General features: G+C 39.1%; 1 protein-coding gene and 1 long non-coding RNA gene across 14 annotated transcripts in view; both read right to left on the bottom strand.

Annotated features, from left to right (window-relative positions):
• Window positions 1-27,327, bottom strand: part of GTDC1 (glycosyltransferase like domain containing 1) — a 523,084-nt gene that overhangs the window by 216,094 nt on the left and 279,663 nt on the right. The window lies entirely within an intron of this gene.
• On the bottom strand, window positions 1,245-11,817 carry LOC132659218 (uncharacterized). The gene is made up of 2 exons (XR_009599358.1): window positions 7,215-11,817; window positions 1,245-6,913 (listed from the first exon to the last, which is right to left on the bottom strand). It is a non-coding gene; the product is annotated as an uncharacterized LOC132659218 (long non-coding RNA).

Raw genomic sequence — 27,327 nt, 5'->3', positions numbered from 1 at the left:
TTCTGACAACTGGTATCACTGTCATCTCTTTTTATTCCTAACAATATTCTATGACATCTGTAAACTTCCAGCTTGATTATTTTTTTTGGGGGGGTCAAATATTTGATAAGTATTTCATGATAAAGAAAATTATAGAAAAGGCACAATGTTCAGGAAACTGTGTGTGGAGTCCTGGATCATCTGACTTATGCATCCTACAGTAGTCACTAAATGGTAGGGGCTTTCTGTCACTCCAGATAGTCAGATGAAGATTTTTTGTTCTCTATTTGTGAAGCAATTTGCTTATTTGTCTCAAACTACCTTTTTTGGTGGAGAGACGATGAAGTACTTAATCCTTTTACTCAAAGCACAGTGTGAAACTAATAAGACAAAAAGAAAAAATAAAGTAACGGCCTAACTGAAAATTGCAGTCCTTGGGAAACTTAGAGGATTTTAATGACAAGACATGTCAGGATTCCTTCTGCAGATAACACTATATTATCTCAATATTGGCCTAAATGAATATACATAATCAGATGGGAAAACAAACAGTTAGACCAGTACATGCTTTGTAAATTAATAATAACAGCAACCCATACAAGTGGGTATTTGTTGCTATTTAGTAACATTTTATGGTAGTACCCTTTCAGTGTTTATTGCTATTATTAGAAAGAGACCATTACAAGGAAATTGACATGTGCTTTTCATTTTGAAAATATATTTCTCATTCTTGAACTTTACCTGATATGGCATCAAGAGATGGAAAAACCAATCTATCATCCATCACTCAACAGCACAAAGCAATTGTAACTTGTGGTAAGTTCTTTCTTCACTATTAAGGGAAATACCAAATCATTCTATGCCATTGGATTAATTCTTGGGAAGTTCACTGAGTCTTTGAAGAATGAAATAAGTGGATGTTTCAACCAGATGATAGGATGCTATTTCTCACATTAGTTTGAAATCTATTTTAACACAGTGAAGACACAAAGTATGTACTAAATGCCCAGTGGATGCCTCCCAAGATTAGTTGCTGAAAAGAAATAATACAAAGGCCCTGGGGAGTCAATAAACTAACGTGGAGCTAGGTGTGCATACCTCAAACAACTTGGGAGTAACACAATACATTATATAGCCAAGTGATGAACTGAGTGATTAATACATATGGGCTATAGGAATTCAGAGAAGGGAAGGAACAACGTGGGACGGAGTAGCTCGGGACGATTAATGCCAAATGGAGAAAGTGGGCCTTCTTTTGTCTTTCCTTTCTTTCAAATGTTCGGTCACTTAAGTGTCTCTTGAGTTCTTCCTCTATGCTAGGTCCAGTGGCAAACAAGGTAGAAAGAGTCTCCAGACTTTTCAAGAGTGGTGGAGTTGTGGGGAGGGTCAGTAACCCAAGAATTGTAGAATAAAGTACTCCAATGAGTTACGGAAAAGTATTAAAATTCTACAAAGAGAATATATGCAGCTTAAAATATATCACTGTAATGACATGCTTCTTTAAAATAAACTGAGGTGCCAAAAGCCCCATGATTCAACTTGATTTTATTAGTGGTTGGCCTGTGATCTCAGATCAATGGTACAAGGAAGTGTCATGGTTCTGGTTCCCCTTGTTCACTGCCTCCATCAGCGCACCCCTCCCCACTACACACACACACACACACACACACACACACACACACACACACACACACACACACACACACACACACACACACACACCAGATTCTTATTTGCAATATACATTTTTACAATGCAACATCTACTTTTCAACTCATAGTTAAAGTGATGGGGCAGCTATATCTTCGGAAGAAAGTGAAGAGACAGTTTGCCTACTGGTGTTAGCATTTTCTGTAGCTATTCCTGGCACTGGGCAACACATGTTTTTAATAAACTTGTAAAAACAGTGTAGATCTAGCTGTAAATATATTTTGCTTGGTAATGTAGACTGAATATAATGATTAGATTGACAGCTGTTGGGTTCCCCCACCCTGCTCAAAAAAATCACAGTAAAATATAAAGAGAAATAGTTTGAATGATGAGGGCCAAAACAGTATCATGATACCAACACTGTGTTGATAATTATTGTTTATGACAACAGTCAATTTACAGTAAAAACATGCTGCTGTTTCCTTTGTTCACAGCATTACATCTTTTATTTAGTCTCTTAGAAATATCTAGCTCCACATGAAGTAGTCTATATCTATAATTAGAACTAGGCCATGCAATCAAATGCGTGTCAATATTGTGGTAAATAGTTAAAAAACAGAATAAAAATTGAAGATGCTGATGCATAAGTAGGGAGAATTATCCTTTCAAGTAATATATTTTATTTTCATATTATCAATAAGATGCAATGACCACAAAAAATATGTAAGTAAGAGGTAAATATATATATATAACAAACAGAATAATGAGTACCATCTACTAATAGGACATTAACCTTCAGTGCGTTAAATCCAAACAGTATTAATATAAAAACATTTATTGAAAAGATACTCAATAGAAATTCTCTGAGCTTTTAAGCTTCACTTTCTAGGATTAACAGACATAGTGTATAAAAATCTATTTATTAACAATTCCTTGTCCAAAGGCTCTTCTGTAATAGCTAAAGTAATAGTGTGAAGTTCTCATCCAGAAGTGAATCACACAGAATATCAGAAGCCTAATAATGTCTCATGGCAAAATATCAGAGATCAATATTCCTCAGATTTGAAATACCTAAGCCAAATCTTGCATTTAGTATATCAAGAAAAATCTGTTGTATACATTGGTGAATATAATTAATTAAGCCATCTATTTAATAAGGACAGTTCAGTCCAGTTGCTCATTCATGTCCAACTCTTTGTGACCCCATGGACTGTAGCACAACAGGCCTCCCTGTCCATCACCAACTCCAGGAGTATATTCAAACTCATGTCCATTGAGTTGGTGATGCTATCCAACAATCTGATCCTCTGTCGTCCCTTTCTCCTTCCACCTTCAATCTTTCCCAGCATCAGGGTCTTTTCCAATGAGTCAGTTCTTCCCATCAGGTGGCCAAAGTACTGGAATTTCAGCTTCAGCATCAGTCCTTCCAATGAATATTCAGGACTGATTTCCTTAAGGATGGACTGGTTGGATCTCCTTGCAGTCCAAGGATCTCTCAAGAGTCTTCTCCAACACCATAGTTCAAAAGCATCAATTCTTCAGTGCTCAGCTTTCTTCACAGTCCAACTCTTATATCCATACATGACTACTGGAAAAACCATAGCCTTAACTAGATGGACCTTTGTTAGCAAAGTAATGTCTCTGCTTTTTAATATGCAGTCTAGGTTGGTCATAACTTTCCTTCCAAGGAGCAAACATCTTTTAATTTCATGGCTGCAGTCACCGTTTGCAGTTACTTTGGAGACCAAAAAAATAAAGTCTGTCACTGTTTCCACTCTCTCCCCATCTATATGCCATGAAGTGGTGAGACCAGATGCCATGATCTTAGTCTTTTGAATGTTGAATTTTAAGCCAACTTTTTCACTTTCCTCTTTCACTTTCATTAGAGGCTCTTTAGTTCTTTGCTTTTCGCCATAAGGGTGGTGTCATCTGCATTTCTGAGGTTACTGATATTTCTCCTGGCAATCTTGATTCCCACCTGTGCTTCATCCAGCCCAGTGTTTCTCATAATGTACTCTGCATACAAGTTAAATAAGTAGAGTGATAATATACAGCCCTGATGTACTCCTTTCCTGATTTGGAACCAGTGTTGTTCCATGTCCAGTTCTAACTGTTCCTTCCTGATCTGCATACAGGTTTCTCAAGAGGCAGGTCAGGTGGTCCGGTGTTCCCATCTCTAAGAATTTTCCACAGTTTTTTGTGATCCACATAGTGAAAGGCTTTGGCATATTCAATAAAGCAGAAGCAGAAGTTTTTTTGGAACTCTCTTGCTTTTCGATAATCTAACGGATGTTGGCAATTTGATCTCTGGTTCCTTTGCCTTTTCTAAAACCAGCCTGAACATCTGGAAGTTCACGGATCATGTATTGTTGAAGCCTGGCTTGAAGAATTTTGAGCATTACTTTACTAGTGTGTGAGATAAGTGCATTTGTGTGGTAGTTTGAGCATTCTTTGGCATTGCCTTTTTTTGGGATTGGAATGAAAACTGACCTTTTTCCAGGACAGTTCAGTTCAGTTCAGTTCAGTCGCTCAGTCGTGTCTGACTCTTTGCAACCCCATGAATCGCAGCACGCCAGGCCTCCCTGTCCATCACCATCTCCCGGAGTTCACTCAGACTCACGTCCATCCAGTCCGTGATGCCATCCAGCTATCTCATCCTCTATCGTCCCCTTCTCCTCCTGCCCCCAATCCCTCCCAGCATCAGAGTCTTTTCCAATGAGTCAACTCTTTGCATGAGGTGGCCAAAGTACTGGAGCTTCAGCTTTAGCATCATTCCTTCCAGGGCTGATCTCCTTCAGAATGGACTGGTTGGATCTCCTTGCAGTCCAAGGATCTCTCAAGAGTCTTCTCCAACACCACAGTTCAAAAGCATCAATTCTTTGGCACTCAGCCTTCTTCACAGTCCAATTCTCGCATCCATACATGACCACAGGAAAAACCATATAGCCTTGACGAGACGGACCTTAGTCAGCAAAGTGATGTGTCTGCTTTTGAATACTATCTAGGTTAGTCATAGCTTTTCTTCCAAGGAGTAAGCGTCTTTTAATTTCATGGCTGCAATCACCATCTGCAGTGATTTTGGAGCCCCCCAAAATAAAGTCTGACACTGTTTCTACTGTTTCCCCATCTATTTCCCATGAAGTGATGGGACCAGATGCGATGATCTTTGTTTTCTGAATGTTGAGTGGGCACATAATATACTTAACTATATCATGGGTAATGTGAATGTGGGAGAGAAGGAAGGCATAAGTATAAAAAAATTCTCTCTTCTAGAAACCCAAAATTTTGTAATGTTTACAGAGAACCACAAATGTATATATTGTCTTATCCAACACTACCAATAACTTCTAGATTTGGAATTAAGTTGTAATAAACATTGGTACTGACTAATTTCACTGTCATTTATTTTTTTCTCTGACGACAAGACAAAGCTACTAAGAGATCTTTTAAACATTAACTATATGTAGGGGACAAGGTAAATTATTAGAACAAGAACAACCATCTTCAAGTTTTAGATAGGCTGTTGAGAGAAAAATGTTCTATTTGTCCCCAAAGGGAAACAGAACAATGATGAAGCTATAAGAAGAGAGATTTTGGTTTCAGGGAAAAATAAATTCTAATAGAGTTGTCCAGAAATAAATCAGCCACTTTCATAGGTAATGAGTTCTCTGCTAGTATATGAAGCAAATGTTGGCAGAGTATCTACCTAGTGGGAATGATGTGAAGAGTACTAAAATAGTTGAGAGAGCAAGCCTTTATGATTCAATGCTTTAAAAGTTAGTAATGATGATAGAATAAGAATTAATGATTTTAAAATTAAAAAAAAAGAAAGAAAGCATAACTTCAAATTTGAGACAAGAATGGCAGTTAATATTTTTAATTCAATTTTTCTTCATTCTTGTTTTAAATGATAGTAACTGAGGCTTAACAGTTTACTTAACTTTTACAGAAATCTATTAATGTTTCTCAAAATAGACATATCTCATTTTTGGTCAGCAGTCAGCTGTACTAGTGAAATTGGTTCATTTTCCTTTTAATCAGTGCACAACCCCTACACATTCACACAATTTATTTTGTTTCATTGTTTCAAAATTGTCCTTCAGATTAAAAAATATATATAATAATATATCAAAAGCATCTTTCTGATGAGTAAATATGAACCTATTCATTCTTTTTTAACAACTGCATATTTATTCTACTGGATATATTAACATAATCTATACTAATGCATTTGGCTTGTTCATAAAATACTATAAAAAATTTTGTAGTGTTTTATAGTATTGTAATAGTATTTTATACTATTTTTATAAAAGTATTTTATAGTATTGTAGTATATAATCATCCTTGTATATTCATCTTGATGTTATGATAGTATTTCTTTAGAAAAGATAACTATAAAGGAGATAGAGCATACATATTATACATTTTGACAAAAAGTGCCCAGTCACCTTACAGTTGTAACAATAACTTAACAACCAAGTATGGAAACACCCATTTCCTCATACTCTTTCCAATAACTTTACATCTTCCTGATCATCACCATGTAAGAGATATCTTAATAGGACCATAGAGTTGCAAAACAGAACACATTGTTTCTGCTCATGATCTAGTTAATGAGATCAAAAAATATACATAAAAAGAGAGCTAGTAACACAAAGCAGGATAAACTAGTTCAGAAAAAAAATGTTATTTGAAGAGGTCACCTTACAGAGTGGGAAGGACTGAAAAGAACTGTAAAGAATGGGCAGCCCCTGAAGGGCAAAGTTCAGTTCAGTTCAGTTCAGTCGCTCAGTCATGTCTGACTCTTCGAGACCCCATGAACCGCAGCAAGCCAGGCCTCCCTGTCCATCACCAACTCCCAGAGTCCACCCAAACTCATGTCCATTGAGTGGGTGATGCCATCTAACCCTCTCACCCTCTGTCGTCCCCTTCTCCTCCTGCCTTCAATCTTTCCCAACATCAGGGTCTTTTCCAATGAGTCAGCTCTTCACACAAGGTGGCCAATAGTTCTGGAGTTTCAGCTTCAGCATCAGTCCTTCCAATGAACACCCAGGACTGATTTCCTTTAGGATGGACTGGCTGGATCTCCTTGCAGTCCAAGGGACACCCAAGAATCTTCTTCAACACCACAGTACAAAAGGATCAATTTTTCGGCACTCAGCTTTCTTTATAGTCCAACTCTCACATCCATACATGACTACTGAAGGGCAAAAGCAAGGGACAATCTGGGTGGAGGGCGTGGCCATAAATGTCGATGCAACATCATTGGAGTTAGAGCAGAAATCTGAAGTAGGTGAAAGAGGGTCACATTTTATGCTTACGTGTTGTTCTCTTCTTTGGTATCAGTTATAATCACTCAAAATTATACACAGTTTTATATCCTATGTGCGTGCGAGCATGCTCAGTCATGTCTGAGTCTTGCCCACTATTTTTCAGGCAAGAATGCTAGAGTGGCTTCCCATTTCCTCCTCCAGGGGATCTTCCCAACCCAAGGATTCAACCTGTGTCTCCTGCCTCTCCTCTACTGGCAGGGGGATTCTTTACCACCGAGGCAACTGTTTTACAACCTCCTGTTGAGTGTTTACCTGCTGACTGCCTATGGCCTCACAGCTCCAAAGGGATGAGTGACACATGTTCACTGCTGAGTCTTCAGAATTTGAGCCCCACCAGCACCTAGGAGACTCTCAGGACCGTGGCCTCATTGAAGGAATGAATGTCATGCTCACATCACTGAGAGGGGTAGGAAACATTAGGTTCAAGAGTCTGGATTTACAGGAATTATATGGAAATCAGAAAATGGTAACAGGATAAAACCAGGAGTGTGAGGTCATGAAACACGGTGGTTTATGGGAACCGAATCTGGTCTTGTTACGCAAGATGAATGGGTCTGGTGGCAGAACTAGAAGGCCAGCAAGGAGATCCGTACTGGTACCGAGTTCAAGCACACAAAGCTGAGAATGGCTGGAAGGAGCATCCTGAATGGAAGAGCAAAAGCTGGGTGGCAAAGTAGCTCATGATGGCCACCATTTAAGTGAGTGCTTGATTTGTGCTTATTTCCTGTTGCTGCTGCTGCTGCTGCTAAGTAGCTTCAGTCATGTCCGACTCTGCGACCCCATAGACGGCAGCCTACCAGGCTCCCCCGTCCCTGGGATTCTCCAGGCAAGAACACTGGAGTGGGTTGCCGTTTCCTTCTCCAGTGCATGAAAGCGAAAAGTGAAAGGGAAGTCGCTCAGTTGTGTCCAACTCTTAGAGACCCCATGGACTACAGCCTAACAGGCTCCTCCATCCATGGGATTTTCCAGGCAAGAGTACTGGAGTGGGGTGCCATTGCCTTTTCCGTATTTCCTGTTAAGGACTTTTATTTATTCTTTTATTTAATCTTCTGAGATAGATATTATCCCAGGTTTTAAAAAAGAGGAAATGGAGATACAGAAAGATTAGGAAACTCATTCGAAGCCACACAGCTCCTAAGTCTCCCAGCCCAAAGCATTCCTAATTCTGTGTCTGTATTTTTTTCCTTTATCTCAAAGGAGTAAAAACATGGGCTCACACACAGGGGAGGTGATCCTGGTTATGCAGACATGCTGCACAGACACATTTCATGTTGAAATTCTGGTATACCCAAGGAAAAAGAAAATGATCAAGTATGACCTATGTCAGGGTTTTCAAGATCAGTGACTGGGTCATTAAATCAACTTAGTGGGTCATGATCTTATCTTAAAAAAGAAATGAAATAGACAGAAAAGAAAACAACACTGTAACCTGGTGGTGTTTCCATCTTCATTTTCAGAATGAAGACTCTGACGTTCAGAGTGGTAGAGCCAAGACTTCAAACTAGGGTTTTGCCTCAAACCCCAGGCTCCTCTTTTTAGCACAGCACACATCATAGAAATGAAAAGCCAAGTTCACCAGAAGTGTTTCTTCTGGACCTCACAGAGCCCAGGCTAGGTGAAGGGTTCATAAGCTTTCTGCCTTTCAGCATGTGCAACAACATCAAGGCCATTTCATTTTGCATCAAGGAACTAGAAAGAAACAAACCACTTCAGCTACAGCTGAACTCGAGCTACTCTACCAAAAAAAAAAAAAGATGCTGAAACAAAATCTCCATGCCCAGGCTCAGGTCCTTAGAAGAAATGGAGAAAGAAGCCCCATAACCTGAAGCCTCAGCATAGAAGAGGTTCTTTGCTTACGTCCTAGTAAATAGAATATTAACAGAAAACTACAAAAGGAATCTCGTTTTCTCACTGACTTCTGCAGCCTCCCTGAATGTCAGAGCTGGAAGGCACCTCAGATCACAGAGTCCGCCCTCATGCTACAGAAGAAGTAACAGGAGCCCAGAGACATTAAGTAGGTGAAACCAAAGTCACGCAGCTAATAAGCAGCAGAGCTCCTAAGAGGGATAAAGTATTACTAACATTCATGTTCTTAGATAAATCATAGCTTACTCATGAAATGCTAAAGAGGTGTGGATGGAGGGTCAAAAAGGAGTTGGCTGTGAGATTTTGCCTTGTGTAACTAGAAGGATGAAGATCTCTGGAGATGTGCACTGGCCTAGACTATAGGGCTGACACAGCCTTTTTGGATTGCTAGTCCTGACTCCTGCCCACAGGCACTGCATTGAGCTCAGCCATTCTGGGACCAATACCCCAATCCCTGTTCTGAGACGCCCCCCCAGGGACAGGATGCCAGCACTCATCCCAATGTTAATAATGCCATTCACTCCCCCTTTCTTGCTTGGCTTCCTCTGAAATCAGATTCTTTCATTAGTTCATAATGTTGACAAGCGTGGTATCCACGTATCAAACAGATTGAAAATAATATGAATTTTAAAGATATTGTTTCATAATAAATATCCGTCTCTGGAGGCTGTTATTTAATAAAAGATTTTAAAATCCAAAATTGGCCCCCTAAAAGCTTGAAACTACATCCAACTTATGTTTGATGTTCTGTAACTAAGAAACAACTTGTGAAAAGGAAGAAGAAGATAAAAAATGAACTTAGGCTAGCAGAGTAGATGCCAAGTTTCAGTCCCATGAGCTGTGAAAACCTTCCAATCAGTCTGTAAATGAGTTAAAGAAGGATTCGTGCATGGCTAAATATTTATTGTTGCTAAGTTTCATCACTGTTAATATACAGGTAATGGATGACTTTTTGTCCTTTGAAGTCAAACACCACCACTTAAGCGGTGACAAGTATTCACCTCCCTGAAATGGACACACAAACACACATGCACACAGATACAACATTTGTGCTGTTTTATCTTCTACAATTGATGACTCAAGTGGAATTTTTCTAAAAAGGAATTAAAAGAGGAAAATGGAAAAGATGATTAGCTTTCATTTTTTATCTTGCATTTTACTCAGCAAAATGCAGTTTTTTGAGGCCCTTTTATTTTTTTAGATTTTTTTTTTTTTGGATGGGGACCATTTTTAAAGTTTTTATTAAATTTGTTACAATATAGATTCTGTCTTATGTTTTGTTTTATTGGCCGTGAGGCATGTGGAATTTTAGCTTCCCAGCCAGGGATGGAACCCAAACTCCCTGCACTGAAAGGCAAACTCTTAACCACTGGACTGCCAGGGAAGTCCCAGCCCTCTTATTCTTATCTTAGGATTTGTGAGGAAGTCAAGGCAGTCAGGAACAAAGCAGGAAATGCGATGAGGCAGAAGGACTAGAACATCTGCTGGAAATGCTCATAAGGCCAAGGGCAGCACTAACGAAATGGTTGAGTAGGTACAAGAGTGGAATGTGTTAAACACACTACTGTCCTTTACACTTTGAGCAAGATCTATTAAGAAGGTCCCTATGGTATACCACATGGAGCCCTGCTGAATGTTATGTGGCAACCTGGATGGGGGGAGTTGGAGAGTGGGGAAGAATGGATACATGTATATGTATAGCTGAGTCCCTTTGCTGTTTACCTGAAACTGTCACAACATTGTCTGTTAATCAGCTACACTTCAAAACAAAATAAAACGTTTTAAAAAAATTAAAAAAGAAGGTCCCCCTACAAGTCTGTAATTACTCTAGATCTTGAGTCAGATCTGAAATTTCAGCCTTACCAAATATAAAGAAAGTGCAGTTCAGTTCAGTCACCCAGTTGTGTCTGACTCTTTGCAACCCCATGGACTGCAGCACACCAGGCTTCCCTGTCCATCACCAACTCCCACAGTTTACTCAAACTCATGTCCATCAAGTCAGTGATGCCATCCAGCCATCTCATCCTCTGTCGTCCCCTTTTCCTATGCCTTTAATCTTTCCCAGTATCAGGGTCTATTTCAGTTCTTTGCATCAGGTGGCCAAAGTGTTAAAGCTTCAGCTTCAACATCAGTCTTTCCAATGAATATTTCCTTTAGGATTGACTAGTCTGATCTCCTTGCAGTCCTGACTCCTGCATCACAGTTGCTCTCCTTAGATATATTCTAGGGTCAGTAGTAAAGAATCCGCCTACTAATGCAGGAGACATGGGTTCTGTCCCTGGGTCAGGAAGATCCCCTGGTGAAGGAAATGGTAGCCCATTCTAGTATTCTTGCCTGGGAAATCTCATGGACAGAGGAGCCTGGTGGACTACAACTGATGGGGTCTCAAAAGAATCGGACACAACAAAACAACATTTTACACTAGCTTTATTTTAAAGGAAGTAGCTGGTGCTGGAACATCACCTTATGTTTTGATTTTTCAGTAAAAGCCAGAAATTTGGACTTGTATGTGAAATGTCAAGGCTTCCAAATGTTGGGAACTACTTCTGATTTGGTTTATTTTTGAGTGAGTATGTAGTCTGAACAAAACATGTCTGTAAGCTGGATGAATCCCGAGGCTTACCAGTTCATGCTGGTGGCCAGTCAAACCTTAAACCAAAACTTCAGCATCACTGGCGCCCGCCCCCCGCCGCCCCCCGCTACTTCATTCTTTTCCATAGCGCCTCTCAAAAATCCTACATACATCTTACTTGTTTATCATCAGCCTTTCTTACCTCCAACCACCACACAAAAATAGAAGTTCCTTGGGGATAAAGAATTTGTTTTTTGTGTGTGTGTGACTATAGGCCTATATCCAAGAACAGTACAAGATACAATCAGAATAGTAACTGCACAACAGGAGTTGAATGAATGAATGGTCATATCTTAATCTTCACTCTCTCCCTCAAGGGCTGAATCAGTCTGTTAGGTCACAGAGTAATGAGGAGAGTGAAGTCTATAAGTTCAAGTCCTCTGGGGAATCACAGTTTTTCTGGACGGCATCCAGCAGACCTGGCTTTGACAATCTACAAAAAACAGGATAAGTAAAACATGAGGGAGGTAGTGGTGCTGAAGAATCTAAAGACTTGAAAATACTTAATAAAACCGTAACAAGTGTCTTCCAATAAAACATTCTGCAATGGCAAAGCAATTTCTCTCTCAAGAAATTTTTGACAAGGTGAATTTCTGTATCTTAAGATGGTTTAATTTCCATCTGGAGATCCATCCAAAATTACACCTTTGTGCAATACCTGAACAAAGGCAATTAGAGTCAATTTCTAATAATGGTCCTAAAGCAGCCACACCACTTACGAAGTGTTTTTAAATACAAGGTGAACATGACATTGAATTTCCCTCTTTAACCAGAAAAACATAAAACATAAAAGAGATTGTGCATGTGTGCTGCCACTTAAAAGCAAATTGATTGGTTATCAGTTCAGTTCAGTTCAGTTGCTCAGTCGTGTCTGACTCTTTGTGACCCCATGGATTGCAGCAAGCCAGGCCTCCCTGTCCATCACCAACTCCCAGAGTTAACTCAAACTCATGTCCATTGAGTCAGTGCTGCCATCCAACCAGCTCATCCTCTGTCATCCCCTTCTCCTCCTGCCTTCAATCTTTCCTAATATCAGGGTCTTTTCAAATGATTGGTTATATGGTAATTAAATCAACAGAAATAATAAAGTTGGAAAACTCACTTTCGGCATGTTTAAAAAATTTATTGAGCAATTTCATTATCTATCTGCCTTGCTCTCTAAAAAACTGTTATCTTTCTATTTTAAACTATCACTACCTGCTATTCATCAAGTGGCTGAGAGACCAAAATGTGCAAGTGGCAAGGTGCTAAATGGGAACAAGACATAAGACATACCATTTTTGCCTTCACAGAGCTTTCAGTCTCCTATGGGAACCAGAGATTAAATAAATACTCAAAAGATCACAATGATCCTGACTACCCATCTCCCACGTAGCCAGGTCTTAACCCCCAGAAATCTGACCTAAAGTTCTGTATGTCAGTGTTGCCTGCCCTTCCTTTCAATATGACCATAGCAGATGTCTCCTAACCAATGAGATTTCTATGTTGATTCCTAAAGCTATAATAACTGCAGGAAAACTATTATACTTCCCCCAGCTTCCTTAAATGAATTCTTTTCAGGATTCAGTAACTAGAAAATCTTCCCAAGAAGTGCTGAGAAGAAATTCCCATGTGGAAATAGAATCCATGGAGCACAGTATGGATGGTGAGGATTCAGTATTTAGGAAGAACTTTTCTAAGAGAAACAAAATAGATTACTCAGTTGCGAGAGCAGGCTACCCAAGGTCAGTCGAAAGCCACAAAAATAAGTCAGGGGAGAAAAACTCCAAGGTAAAGAACGAAACAGAAACTTTAGGAAAAGTGCTTCCTCTCATTCTCCTTCCTGGAATTGTCCTCTTCCAGTGTCTAGCCTTCTTTTGGACTTTGATCTTTGATCCTGTTCCCCTTTCACTCTATGACCCTAGTTTCGAACTCAAATTTCAAAGGGCCTCAGCATATATAACATATATAGGTGAAGTGAGTTGGTTGGGTACTCCAGCAAAAACAACAATAACAGAAAACCACCCTAGTTTCTACCGGTGCAACCCTTTCTTAATCCAGCATATTGTAGCTATCTAATATTATGTGAAATCTGTGGAATTTTAAACTTTGGCTTGAGTAAAACACAGCAGTGCAAATTAAAATATATTCTAAAGCAGAAGTCCCCATCCTTTTTTAGTACCAGGGACAAGTTTTAAGGAAGACAATTTTTCCATGGACTGCGGGGTGAAGGGGTATAATGGGGAGTGGGATGGTCAGGGAGATGGTTTGGGATGATTCAAGCCCATTACATTTACAGTGCACTTTATTTCTATTATTATTACATAAGCTCCACTTCATATTATCAGGCATTAGATCCCTGAGGCTGGGGACCCCTGGTCTAAATACCAGTTTTGAGCTTCTAACTCATATCAATGCTGAAATCAAACTGATTATATTCTTTGTAGCCAAAGATGAAGAAGCTCTTACAGTCAGCAAAAACAAGACTGCAAGCTGACTATGGCTCAGATCATGAACTCCTTATTGCCAAATTCAGACTTAAATTGAAGAAAGTAGGGAAAACCACTAGACCATTCAGGCATGACCTAAATCCAATCCCTTACGGTTACACAGTGGAAGTGACAAATAGATTCAAGGGATTACATCTGATAGACAGAGTGCCTGAAAAACTATGGATGGAGATTCATGCCATTGTATAGGAGGCAGTGATCAAAACCATCCCCAAGAAAAAGAAATGCAAAAAGGCAAAATGGTTGTCTGAGGAGACCTTACAAATAGCTGAGAAAAGGAGAAGCAAAAGGCAAAGGAGAAAAGGAAAGATATACCCATTTGAATGCAGAGTTCCAAAGAACAGCAAAGAGAGATAAGAAAGCTTTCCTAAGTGATCAATGTAAACAAATAGAGGAAAACAACAGAATGGGAAAGACTAGAGAGCTCTTCAAGAAAATTAGATATACCTAGGGAAAATTTCATGCAAAGAAGGGCACAATAAAAGACAGAAATGGTACGGACCAAACAGAAGTAGAAGATATTAAGAAGAGGTGGCAAGAATACACAGAACTATACAAGATCAATCATCATGACCCAGACAACCACAATGGTGTGATCACTCACCTAGAGAAAGACATTCTGGAATGTGAAGTCAAGTGGGCCTTAGGAAGCATCACTATGAAAAAAGCTAGTGGAGGTAATGGAATTCCAGTTGAGTTATTTCAAATCCTGGAAGATGATGCTGTGAAAGTGCTGCACTCAATATGCCAGCAAATTTGGAAAACTCAGCAGTGGCCACAGGACTGGAAAAAGTCAGTTTAATTCCAATCCCAAAGAAAGGCAATGCCAAAGAATATTCAAACTGCCACACAATTGCACTCATCTCACAAGCTAGCAAAGTAATGTAGAAAATTCTCTAAGCCAGGCTTCAACAGTACATGAACCATGAACTTCCAGATGTTCAAGCTGGATTTAGAAAAGGCAGGGGAACCAAAGATGAAATTGCAAACATCTGCTAGATCATCAAAAAAGCAAGAAAATACCAGAAAAACCTCTACTTCTGCTTTATTGACTATGCCAAAACCTTTGACTGTCTGGATCACCACAAACTGTGGAAAATCCTTCAAGAGACAATACCAGACCACCTGATCTGCCTCGTGAGAAATCCATATGCAGGTCAGGAAGCAACAGTTAGAACTGGACATGGAAAAACAGACTGCTTCCAAATAGGGAAAGGAGTACATCGAGGCTATATATTGTCACCCTGCTTATTTAACTTATATGCAAAGTACATCATAAGAAATGCTGGGCTGGATGAAGCACAAGCTGGAATTAAGACTGCCAGGAAAAATACCAATAATCTCAGACATGCAGATGACATCATCATTATCGTAGAAAGTGAAGAAGAACTAAAGAACCTCTTGATGAAAGTGAAAGAGGAGAGTGAAAAAACTGGCTTAAAACTCAACATTCAGGGGTGCTCTTTCTACCCCCTTCTGATGCCTATGTCAGAAGTTTTCTCTATCTCCTTTATAGTTTAATAAAACTTAATTACACAAAAGCTCTGAGTGATCAAGCCTTGTCTCTGGCCCTGGATTGAATTCTTCTCCTCCGGGGGCCAAGAATCCCGGCGTCGTGATTCAACAACAACCTTTCATCTTGCGGGCTCATCCGGGATCCTTCAGGACAAGGATGGAAAGCGTAAAGCAGGTTATGCCGTGGCGACTGCTGAACAGGTTTTGGAAGCAAAATCTCTCCCCATCTGGATTACAACGAAGTGGGAAGTATCCTGGAGAGGACTGGGAAACTGATTTTACTCATATGCCAAAAGCTAATGGATATTCTTGCTTACAAGTTTGGGTAGATACATTTATTGGATGGATTGAGGCTTTTCTCTGTCGTAGTGAACAGGCTAAGGAGGTTATAAAGATTCTCGTCATCAATGGAAGGCTTCCGGTGGTGGACATCTCCACTTCAAGGAAAGGACTTTCTCCAAGTCTGTGAATACCTTCAACAGCAATCACATGTGATGCCTCTTCTTCATCTGATGACATCTACCAACCCTAAAATGGACTGGTGCAATAAGTTGCACTTTAACTATGGACTTAATGTGTCTTTTAATTTTGATTTTAACTTGTTTTAATGACTATGTTGCCTTACATCTGTAACTGTGTAACTAAATTTGTTTCTAGCTGCATGAAAGCTTTTAAGTTACAAAAGGTTGCTCAAACTCCTGCTACTGCTGCACCTTCCTCCAACTACTATTTGGGGCCCCTGGATCAGATATCCCCAATAGGATTAGGTGAATATGTTGCCTCACCAATTTAGGGACAACACCCCTTCTCAGCTTGGAAGCAGTTATGGAACGAGAATGAAGCCCCTTTTCCCTAGGCAACATAATTCTCCTAAAAGAAAAGGGGGGATTGAGAGAGTCATTTCCTAGGCAGGTTGATAAGAAGTCTAGGGGTCCCCAAGGAGAGAGGGGTCTGGAATTCTCAAGGAGGAAGAAAGGACAAAGTTTTTTCTTCTCTACATTCCTTAGGATTATATAACAACAATGTATTCTGCCTGAGGACAGTCTCTGGATTAAACCTTCTGGCTAATTCTGTAAAAAAAAAAAAAAAAAAAACTCAACATTCAGAAAACTAAGATCATAGCATCTGGTCCCATCACTTCATGGCAAATAGATGGGTTAACAGTGGAAACAGTCACAGACTTTATTTTCTTGCGTTCCAAAATCACTGCAGATGGTGACTGCAGCCATGAGATTAAAAGATGCTTGCTCCTTGGGAGAAAAGCTATGACCAACCTAGATAGCATATTAAAAAGCAGACACATTACTTTGCTGACAAAGGTCCGTCTAGTCAAAGCTATGGTTTTTCTAGTAGTCATGTATGGATGTGAGAGTTGGACTATAAAGAAAGCTGAGTGCTGGAGAATTGATGCTTTTGAACTGTGGTGTTGGAGAAGACACTTGAGAGTCCCTTGGACTGCAAAGAGATTCAACCAGTCCATCCTAAAGGAAATCAGTCCTGAATATTCATTGGAGGGAATGATGCTGAAGCTGAAACTCCAATATTTTGGCCACCTGATACAAAGAACTGACTCATTGGAAAAGATCCTGATACTGAGGAAGATTGAAGGCAAGAGGAAAAGGGGACAACGGAGGATGAGATGGTTGGATGGGATCACTAACTCTATGGACATGAGTTTGAGTAAGCTCCAGGAGTTGGTGATAGACAGGGAAGCCTGGCATGCTGCAGACCATGGGGTCACAAAGAGTCGGACATGACTGAGGGACTGAACTGAACTGAACTGAACTCATATCATGACAAGTTTAAAAATGTGTAACTTTAGCTCTGAGATCCTCTAGAGTTCTAATACCTGCATTCAACTTATAACTCGGTGTATCCAGAGGCGTCCATTCCTCCCAGTCCTAACTTTGGAATTCGAAACTGTTTCCAACAATTCCATTCACTTCTGAATTTTTTATCCTCTTCAGTGGTGCCACCTGTCACCTTAGGGTCCACCTTTCCCTTCCATCCCTCTTGGCCATCCCCATCCAGTCAAGCACCAAGCCTCACAGTCTCAATTCCTTGTCCTCATCACTTTATCTCTTCCAAACCAAGCAATTAGCATCTTACTTCAACTACACAATAATCTTCTAATAGGTTTCTTCAGCTCAACTTCATCAACTCTACCACATTCAAATATAAAACAAGGAAAGTTGATGTTGTATCAACCCTGCTCAGATGTCTTGTTGGCTCTCAGTATCCTGGATACTGAGGATAAAACCTAACTTCTTAGCACTGCAAACAGAGCTCTCAGATTCTGGCCTCTACTCATTTAGCCTTGTCTCCACTCATTCCAACCACACACCATAGCCTTGCAGAACTCCTTGTCTATCAGTAAACGTATGGGGCTTCCTCAGTGGCTCAGAGGTAAAGAATCTGCCTGCAATGCAGGAGACACAGGAGATGTGGGTTTGATTCCTGGGTCAGGAAGATCCCCTAGAAGAAGGCATGGCAATCCACTCCAGTATTCTTGCCTGGAGAATTCCATGGATAGAGGAGACTGGCTGACTGCAATCCATGGGGTCACAAAGAATCAGACACTACTGAAATGACTAGGCACATGAATGTATCATCATTTTTATGCCCCTGTTTTTTAAACCCTCTCTCCTCTTTGCCTGAAATACCTTTTTCTACTAGAGTACTAGACTCTGACCTACCTAGTCACCTTCTATTCATCTTTTAAACTTCAGCTAAAGCCATCTCTGTCTTCCCCAGGAAGATTTAGGTATTCCTTTGAGTCCATGAGTACCCAAGCAAACACAGACTATCCATTAAGGACAGGAAAAGAATCGTATCATTCATCTTTATTTCAAAGCATCAAGAACACCATCTGGCACAGTGTTGGCTTCATAAATATTTGTTAAATTTCAAAAAAAAAATGAGTTAAGGGTTTTTAGAAGAAAGAATGCAGCTAGGGAAGAGAAGGAAAGGAATGAAGGATCTGCATTTGGATGATCCCTGTCCTAGATTATTGACAAAATCTTTTACCTAGTACACCAAGTAATCAAGTCACACCTCATGCCTATGCAACTTTCTGGGGCTTCCGGGTAAACTTATAATGAATCTAAATGTCTCACTATCACAGAGCCATGCTCACCTCACCAGCCCTGTTTACGTCAACTCTCCCCTTCTTATCTAGGTCTCTCTTCGTTCATAAAATGTGTACATCTGATATTTCTTCTTCTGGGAACGTTCCTCCCCCTACTGCCTTCTTGGCACTCAGGTATTAGGTAAAAGGCCATCTTCTCAGAAAGGTCTACCAGATCATCTTCTAATCTAGTTACCACCCACCACCGCCACTCCTGCTCCGTCATACTTTTCCTATTACTCTATTATCTTTTCTTGATAGCTCTCAACAGTGTCTGAAATTGCCTTAACTTATTTTTAGTCTCTATCATCAGAATGTAAATTTTATTCACCACTTTGTACCCAACATTATTATTATATTTCTTTATTTTTGGAGGGAATAATATTTACATTTTGTGAATTCTTATCAGTTCCCAAGACATACTAGAAAATAAATTTATTAATCCATACAATTTGGCTCCACTTTTAAAAAAAGTTTGAGTAATAATGAATATATGTAACATACAAATATATATGTAGATACAAGAATAATCTAATCCAAGCACCTTAATCAAACCAAAGTATGAAATTGCTATCAGATCCAGATATTCTCATAATAATGTCTGTCCCCACAAACAAAATTTGTAATCTCCTCTTGTAGATAGGAGCGATTTTGCTAAGCTATAATTTTTACATCATTCTCAACAACATTTCTGCATGGAGAAATTGTATGACTTGTCTTTTAAGAAAATTATTGAAAATTAAACTTTCAAAACCACTGTGTTTTTGACTCCAAAATAACTGTTAACGTCCAAGCATGTAAACAGAAACAAATTAACAATTACCATTTCACAGCTCTCAAAATGTTTATAAACATAAAGCCTATATTTTTCTAAAAATATGAATGTCAAGACTTTTTTCTTTTAACGGTTTGATATACCTTTAGGTAAATCACTATTGAAAAATAATTTGAGAGAGTCATGTCATCATATAATAAAGTAAGATTATGTTAGTGAATTGCTCTTTTAAACAGCCTTGAAGGTACAGTTCTCAATATACTATGCTTGAGAAACTGTTGTTGTTGTTTAGTTGCTAAGTCGTGACTGATTCTTTTGTAGTCCCCCAGGACTATAGCCAGCCAGGCTCCTCTGTCCATGGGATTTCCCAAGCAGGAATACGGGAGTGGGTTGCCATTTCCTTCTCCAGGGCATATTTCTGACCTAGGATTGTCTCCTGCTTTGGCAGGTGGATTCTTTACCACTGAGCCACTAGGGAAGCCTGTCCTTTTTAAGTACAAACATTTAAAATTGAAGTGTTTATATAATGTGGAAAAACATAGTCAACATATTTTGAAATCATATAATTTTACTTTAATAGCTGAGAAGTTTGAGAAAACAGTATTTATTTTTGTACCAGAAACTCCATTCTTCTTTTTAAAATTCATAGCTTAGGTAAAACAATTTTCATCAATACACAAGGATCATTACATATCCACTCTGGTTCCATTCTGAGCAAAGCTACTTTTCAATCTACAAATTCCTTCCTTTTTTGTTCTTTCTTTGAATTGCCCTGCTAATCAGATGGTCTGAAATAAAAATAAAATCTCTAATTTGTAAAACTGTATAATTAAAACCTAAATATAAATTATGGTCAACTCTATTAGCAGGTAATAATGCGCAGCGATGATGAAGATAATAATAAATGACAAAATCTCTTCTTCCTCTCCTAACATTAACTGAGTGCTTATTATGTTTCAAGCGCTGATAAGCCTTACTTTGGTGTAATGCATATGAAGTAGGCACTATTAATACTAACAGACCAGGAAACTGGCATAAACTGGTTAAGCAGTTGTCCCAGGTCACATGACCTGAAATTTGTGGAGTGTAAACCCTCAGATTATGTGGGTTTGCTAGTAAGCACTATATTTATGAGTTAATACATGGGAATCTTTTAAAATAGGCTGCATAGGGTAAGCTCTTACTGTTAGCAGTTATACATTGTTTTATGAATAATCATCCATTTCACCTTCAGAGATATATCCTCCTTATTTAAAAATATAGTAAAAAACAATATTTTACTGAGGGCTTTATAACTTGTCTAAAAATGATACAACAATTTAAGAGTCACAATATCTCAATGTAATAATGGGTAACACTTGTTGAGTTTTGAGATAGGTAGAGACAATTATTATCATCAATTTCCACATAAGACTTGGAGTCAGAAGGAAGCTGAGTGACTTTCTCATGGTTCAATTCTCAACAAAAGAAATCTCTCTGTCTTATGAGAAATTCATTCCATGTGGTTCAGGAACAGAACCACAACTCTTTGACCAAGATAAGTTCTTACAACTTTCCCCTTCAATGTCAGGAAGTGGAGTGGGATGAGGTACAGTGGGAAAGGAATTCACAAAATTCCTGAAAGGTCAAACAAGTATACCTCTAGCCCTAAGTGGCTGTAATTGGTTCAGGAATGTTATTTTAGCTAAGTAGATTCATTCTGAGGATATTTTTGCCAGGTAAGTCTACTGGACAAAGTATCACTGGTATACTTTGCTGTTAAGAAACAAGACTGGTACAACCAGAAGCCTTCTTACCAAGCAGAAGAAAAAAGCCATTCTGAAGGACAAAGGAAAAGATATAACTCTGATGACAGTGCTGACGCCTCTTATCCAGCCAGCCATAATTCAGGGTTAACCCTAGATTACTCAGATGTCTAATCAAATAAATTACTACCCCTATTTCAAAATATGGCTGAACTGGTTGAAACTGGGTTTCTGTCAATTGCAACTTTCCATCACCAAAGAGCCTTGTTAATTTTTTTTTTCGTAATTCTGTTTTTAAAAATATTAAATACCAAATACCTCTATAACCTAAACATCAACTTGATTTATCCAGAGGAAACGTGGAATTTTAACAATGGAATTCTGATATGTGAGATAAGTTAAGTGTATAATCAATGTTAGTTAAAATAGTTTTTGAATATTAAAGAATCTCAGAGCAGATTCTTTTTTATTTTAAACATCCCTAAAAATTTTTAGGAAACCTTAGCAATTGATGTTCTAGAGGATAAATTACAAAATAAAACATAAAGAACACTACCTGACAGTTCTTGAGGAGTTGAAACCATTTCTATTCTTTTGAAAACATCCTTGAAGTCACCATTCTTTAACAACACAACTTCTTCAGGAAAGAGAATCAATGTGCCTTAGTAATCTGAATAAAACATTCAATTGCCATGAAAATTAACATCTAAGCCCTGAATTCAGGGTACGCCTAATGAAAATCAGGCAGAGAAGCTAATGGGAAATTTAACACAGGCCAAATGTCATTATTGTTGTGAAGAATATACTATAATTAAAATGTTTCTGAGTCCTTGGCCAATGACCTAGAGTAATAATGCTTAGTTGACCTTATTATAAAAAATAATTTTTCATTACTAATTCAGTAAAAGAGTCCCCTTTTCAGGCTTCAGGCGTAAATAAAAAAGCAAAAATCAGCACCTGATGCTTCACTGGAGCACAAGAAGTAATACAAAAACACTGACTGGTCAAGGAGGAAACAATTTCAAAGTCACAGTGAACAAGGAAAGGGAGAAAATAAAAACAGAGCTATTTTATAGCAGGAAGAATAAAAGCAGTAGATGTCTCTGATTCTGGCAAAAGATAAAGGAGATATGGTCAAAGCATTGGATTTCATTCATTCTACATTACCCACATTCTGAAAAATACAGGGGCTGTGGTCTGTGCATTAGAAGGCAAATTGATTATATTCAGTTTAGATAGAAAGAATATTTCTTTCAAATGATTATGGTGCTTAAACTTATTTAGAAAATTACTCTCTACAATAACACTTGAGTATTATAAGAAAATATACTGTCTCCCTGGAGGTCTCTGTAATGGGATTTCACCTGTGAGCTCAGTCTGCCATTTATCCATGGGGACTGGCATTTGAGGGGAACTCAGCATGTAGCGTTCTGGGAACATGAACATAATCTCTTTATTAAGCAATACAGAAGTTGTAGAAACTCACAGTATTGACCAACTAGAAATGCTTCAGTTCAGTAGCTCAGTCATGTCCAACTCTTTGAAACCCCATGGTCTTCGTGATTGCAGAACGCCAGGTCTCCCTGTCCATCACCAACTCTCAGAGTTTACCCAAACTCGTGTCCATTGAGTTGGCGATGCCATCCAATCATTTCATCCTCTGCTGTCCCCTTCTCCTCCCGCCTTCAATCTTTCCCAGCATCAGGTGGCCAAAGTATTGGAGTTTCAGCATCAGTCCTTCCAATGAATATTTAGGACTTATCTCCTTTAGGATGGACTCATTGGATCTCCTTGTCCAAGGGACTCTCAAGAATCTTCTCCAGCACCACACTTTAAAAGCATCCATTCTTCAGTGTTCAGCTTTCTTTATAGTCCAACTCTCACATCCATACATGACCACTGGAAAAACCATAGCTTTGACTAGATAAACCTTTGTTGGCAAAGTAATGTCTCTGTTTTTTAATGTTGTCTAGATTGGTCATAGCTTTTCTCCCAAGGAGCAAGCAGCTTTTAATTTCATGGCTACAGTAACCGTCTGCAGTGATTTTGGAGCCCCCTCAAAAAAAGTCTGTCACTGTTTCCATTGTTTTCCCCTCTATTTGCCATGGAGTGGTGGGACCAGATGCCATGATCTTAGTTTTCTGAATGTTGAGCTTTAAGCCAACTCTTTGACTCTTCTCTTTCACTTTCAACAAGAGGCTCTTTAGTTCTTCTTCGCTTTCTGCCATAAGGGTGGTGTCATCTGCATATCTGAGGTTGTTGATATTTCTCCCAGCAAGCTTGATTCCAGCTTGTGCTTCATCCAGCCTAGCATTTCTCATGATGTACTCTGCATGTATGTTAAATAAGCAGGGTGACAATATACAACCTTGATGTACTCCTTTTCTGGTTAGGAACCAGTCTGTTGTTCCATGTCCAGTTCTAACTGTTGCTTCCTGACTTGCATACAGATTTCTCAAGAGGCAGGTCAGGTGGTCCGCTATTCTCATCTCTTGAAGGATTTTCCACAGTTCGTGGTGATCCACACAGTCAAAGGCTTTGGCATAGTCAATAAAGCAGATGTTTTTCTGGAACTCTCTTGCTTTTTTGATGATTAAAAATGATTAGGGCAAGTTTTACACTTATAACAACATGGATTTTGTGCATTTTGAAAAGCAAAGATATCACATCATTTTAAATTTTGGGGGGAGGGATATGGAATAAAACAGCTTTAAAGATTCAAATCTGTTACTCAAGGAAAATGATAAGTTAAATCATCACTAGTCATTTTAATAGCAGATTTACTACATTCTCTAGAGGAAAACCGGGTCTAATGAAAGCACGACCCAGAACAGGTAAGTTTTAATAAGAGATTGAGACAGAGGGATGGGGAGAGGCAGAATCCAGAGAAACGGCCAACTCAAATGTCTTTAGGGCAGGAAAATAACATAAATAGGTTGCCCTAATGCATGAACATATCAGAAAGTGGTTGGCTGCCATCAAATTTGGGGTGCTTATGTCTCACCCAAAGATATTCAGGCTTAATATTTAAAAAGCAAAACTGCTTTTTAAAAAGCAACGTGCTTGCCTACAAGCACACTGGCCTCCATTTTATGACCACTGCTTAGATAGATATTCTAAGTTGTGCTGCAAAGAATAGTATCAATGGAGACAGTTCATAGGTGTCAAATCACAACAAAGCAAACATACAAACAGACCAAAAGTGAACTTCAGTGAGATAAACATTTGGGAAACCTAATGTGTGCTGGACTGCTTTCTGTGTGGCCCTTCCAGCTATTTCCCACTGTTCTGTCCTACTCTGTGCTGAAACGAAAGGACTGCATGAAGGGGATCTCTGGCCCTCTGGTTCTGGTTGATTTTAGTCGATTAGAGAAACAGGCAGGAGATTTCCAGGTGTTTATTCTACTGCTCATTCACTGCCAAGTTGCAATTGGTTGGCTCCGGCTTTCTAACTAAGGGACTAGTTTGTTGATTCTCTCCAGGTTCTGGGCTTCCCAGGTGGCTCAGTGGTAAAGAATCCGCCTGCCAATACAGGATTCAGGAGATGCAAGTTCCATCTCTGGGTCGGGAAGATCCTCTGGAGGAGGAAATGGCAACACACTCCAGTGTTCTTGCCTGGAAAATTCCATGGACAGAGGAGCCTGGCAGGCTAAAATCCATGAGGCTGCAAAGAGCTGGACATGACTAAATGACTGAGCACACACACACTTCAGGTTCTAATAACTACTCCTTCCATTCGTCCTTCCAGGCCCAGGGGTGGTAACAGAGCACTGCATTATCCTTGATGCCTGCCTGAAACTCTGCCCATCCTGTTGTAAAAAGTCCTCTTATTAAAGTTTTCTCAAGTTACAAGTTTGAGTGTGCCATATGTTTCTTGCCAGGGCTCTGACTGATAAACTGGGTAAAAGAATATAAAACTGGTTTCTTTTTTATTTTGGAAGAGTGTTCAGAGTCCTTGAAATGATAACATGTATGATGAATATTCAAGAATGATCCAGAAAAGAGAGATCTGTTGGCATGGGTAGAGACTGAGAGGTCCTAGGAAACAGAGGGAAGAAAAGCTTAAAAGATGATGGCAAAAAGAATGAAGAGCAGAGAGGACAAACATTCTTTAATGGTTAATAACTCAGGTTTAAAGTTGGGGGAGGTAAAGTTCTGGGAAGAGCATTGGGTAATGTAATCTTGAAGTTGAAACTATTTTTGCATAATACGGATTCTTGTAACCTCTTTTCAAGGAACTTTCTCCCCCCTTTCATTCATTTTTTTTTCTTCTTTTTCCTTATATTCTCTTTCTTGTGAGCATTTTATTCAGGATCTTTGAACCAATAAAGCAAGGGGAAGTGTTTGGTACTTCCTTTCTGCTTTTTACTATACTTTCTGGATCATATATTAGGATATCATATTACCCAATAAAGTGTTCACATAAAAACTTTGCTTCAACTAGTGGAATGAATCTGAAAACAGAACTAGAAACACTGAGAATAATAAAATACATCAAAATCTCTTCTGTACAAACCATTAAAGCAATGCTAGTAATAAAACATTAATTTTAAACTATTTTTAGCACTTTAAAATGGTGTCCCCTAATCTTCAGATGTAATTTGGGATTTCTACACCCATCTATCTTTTTGACAAAAGTATATTTTGAATTAGATGTGCCCAAATATTTACACACAAATGCAAACACACACCTATAACACCTGTTAGGATGTTGCTATACAAAATAATTTCTGATCAAAGTAAGTTGGCATCTCTGTCTCTAAAAAGTATCCTACATTCAGCATTGGAATCCAACTCCAGATCCTTCCCTTCAAATCTGTTTCTGCCACAGTCTTCCCTTTCTTTCAGTTTTATGCATGTGTGCTAAGTTGCTTCAGTCCTGTCCAATTCTTTGCAACCCTATGGACTATAGCCCACCAGGCTCCTCTATCTATGGGATACTCCAGGCAAGAATACTTGCCATGCCCCGCTCCAGGGGGATCTTCCTGACCCAGGGATTGAACCCGTGTCTTCTGTGGTTCCTGCATTGTAGGTGGATTTTTTTTTTTTTTTTCAAACTGTGGAGCCTTAGAAAAGCCCATCCTTCAGATTACGGGAGGTCTACTTTGCTGAGGCCAAAAACTGTGATATCACCCTATCTTTTTCACATGCCACAACCACTTCATCATCAAATTTGGTCTATACTGTCTTCAAAATATGTCCTGAATTTGGCCATTTTCACTAATCTCTACTGCTCCGTTTTGACTAGATGCATTTACATTCATCATTTTACTTAAATCTCACAATTACTTAACAAAGGTCTTTTTTATCCTCATTTAACATACACAGAAAATAAGGTTTCAGAGAGATGTAATGACTTGCCAACACAGCACACTCAGGAAATAGAAGGACTGGATTTGAAACTATGCCTGGCAAATTCCCAGGCTTTTGCTCTTTCTAATATATCAGGAAAAAATAAAACGTCTTTAAAATTGATTCAAAAATTAATATGCATTGATTTGTTTCTAAAAAATTATCTCCCTGCTTCTGATTTAACAAAGTCAAAAGGTTTTAACAGGTTTATTCTTCATAAACTTACAAGGGCGTATATGTATATATGTTTATGTGGGAGGGATATACTCCTGAATCCATGTGCCCATGCATACACACACAAACTTTAGAATGGAAAACAAATTTGATGAATTTGTTGCAAATTTAGGGGTACAATGGCTTATAAAAGAAATCCAGTTAAGAGTTGTTCAGAGGTGACTGGTAGGGAAAGACTTATTTATCCCATCACATTCTAAATAGCCAGGAGCCAGGGAGAGAAGCAGCTGGGTGCAAGAAAGCATTAGGGAGCCGACTCAAGGGTACCGCCAGGGAAGAAGGTGGCAGCTGGGAGAGGGGAGGGTTTCAGAATCCAACATTTAAAATGATCCAAACAGGAAAATGCCAGCTGGAAGAAGGGGGTGCTAGGCATCCAGTAACCTTCTGGTAAAACCAATTTTCTGTCTGGTAGAAGAGAAAGCACATGCTACACGTTAAGCATCCCAGGTTTCGAGGGGGAAAAAATTGCGCATTTTCCCAACAATTATCTTGTGCATCCTGTGAGTGTCGTCCCCACAGGGATTCACCAGGGAGGGTGACCTGTTATTAAATTGGCACATTTTGGCCTATGTCAACACCAGGACAGTTCTTCTGGGCACCAGAATAATATGCCAAAGAGACCTTTAAACA

The sequence above is a fragment of the Ovis aries genome, chromosome 2 (genome assembly GCF_016772045.2).
Source record: "Ovis aries strain OAR_USU_Benz2616 breed Rambouillet chromosome 2, ARS-UI_Ramb_v3.0, whole genome shotgun sequence".
NCBI lineage: Eukaryota > Metazoa > Chordata > Mammalia > Artiodactyla > Bovidae > Ovis > Ovis aries.
The sequence above is the reverse complement of the archived record's forward strand: the minus strand, read 5'-3'. Positions and strand labels throughout refer to the sequence as shown.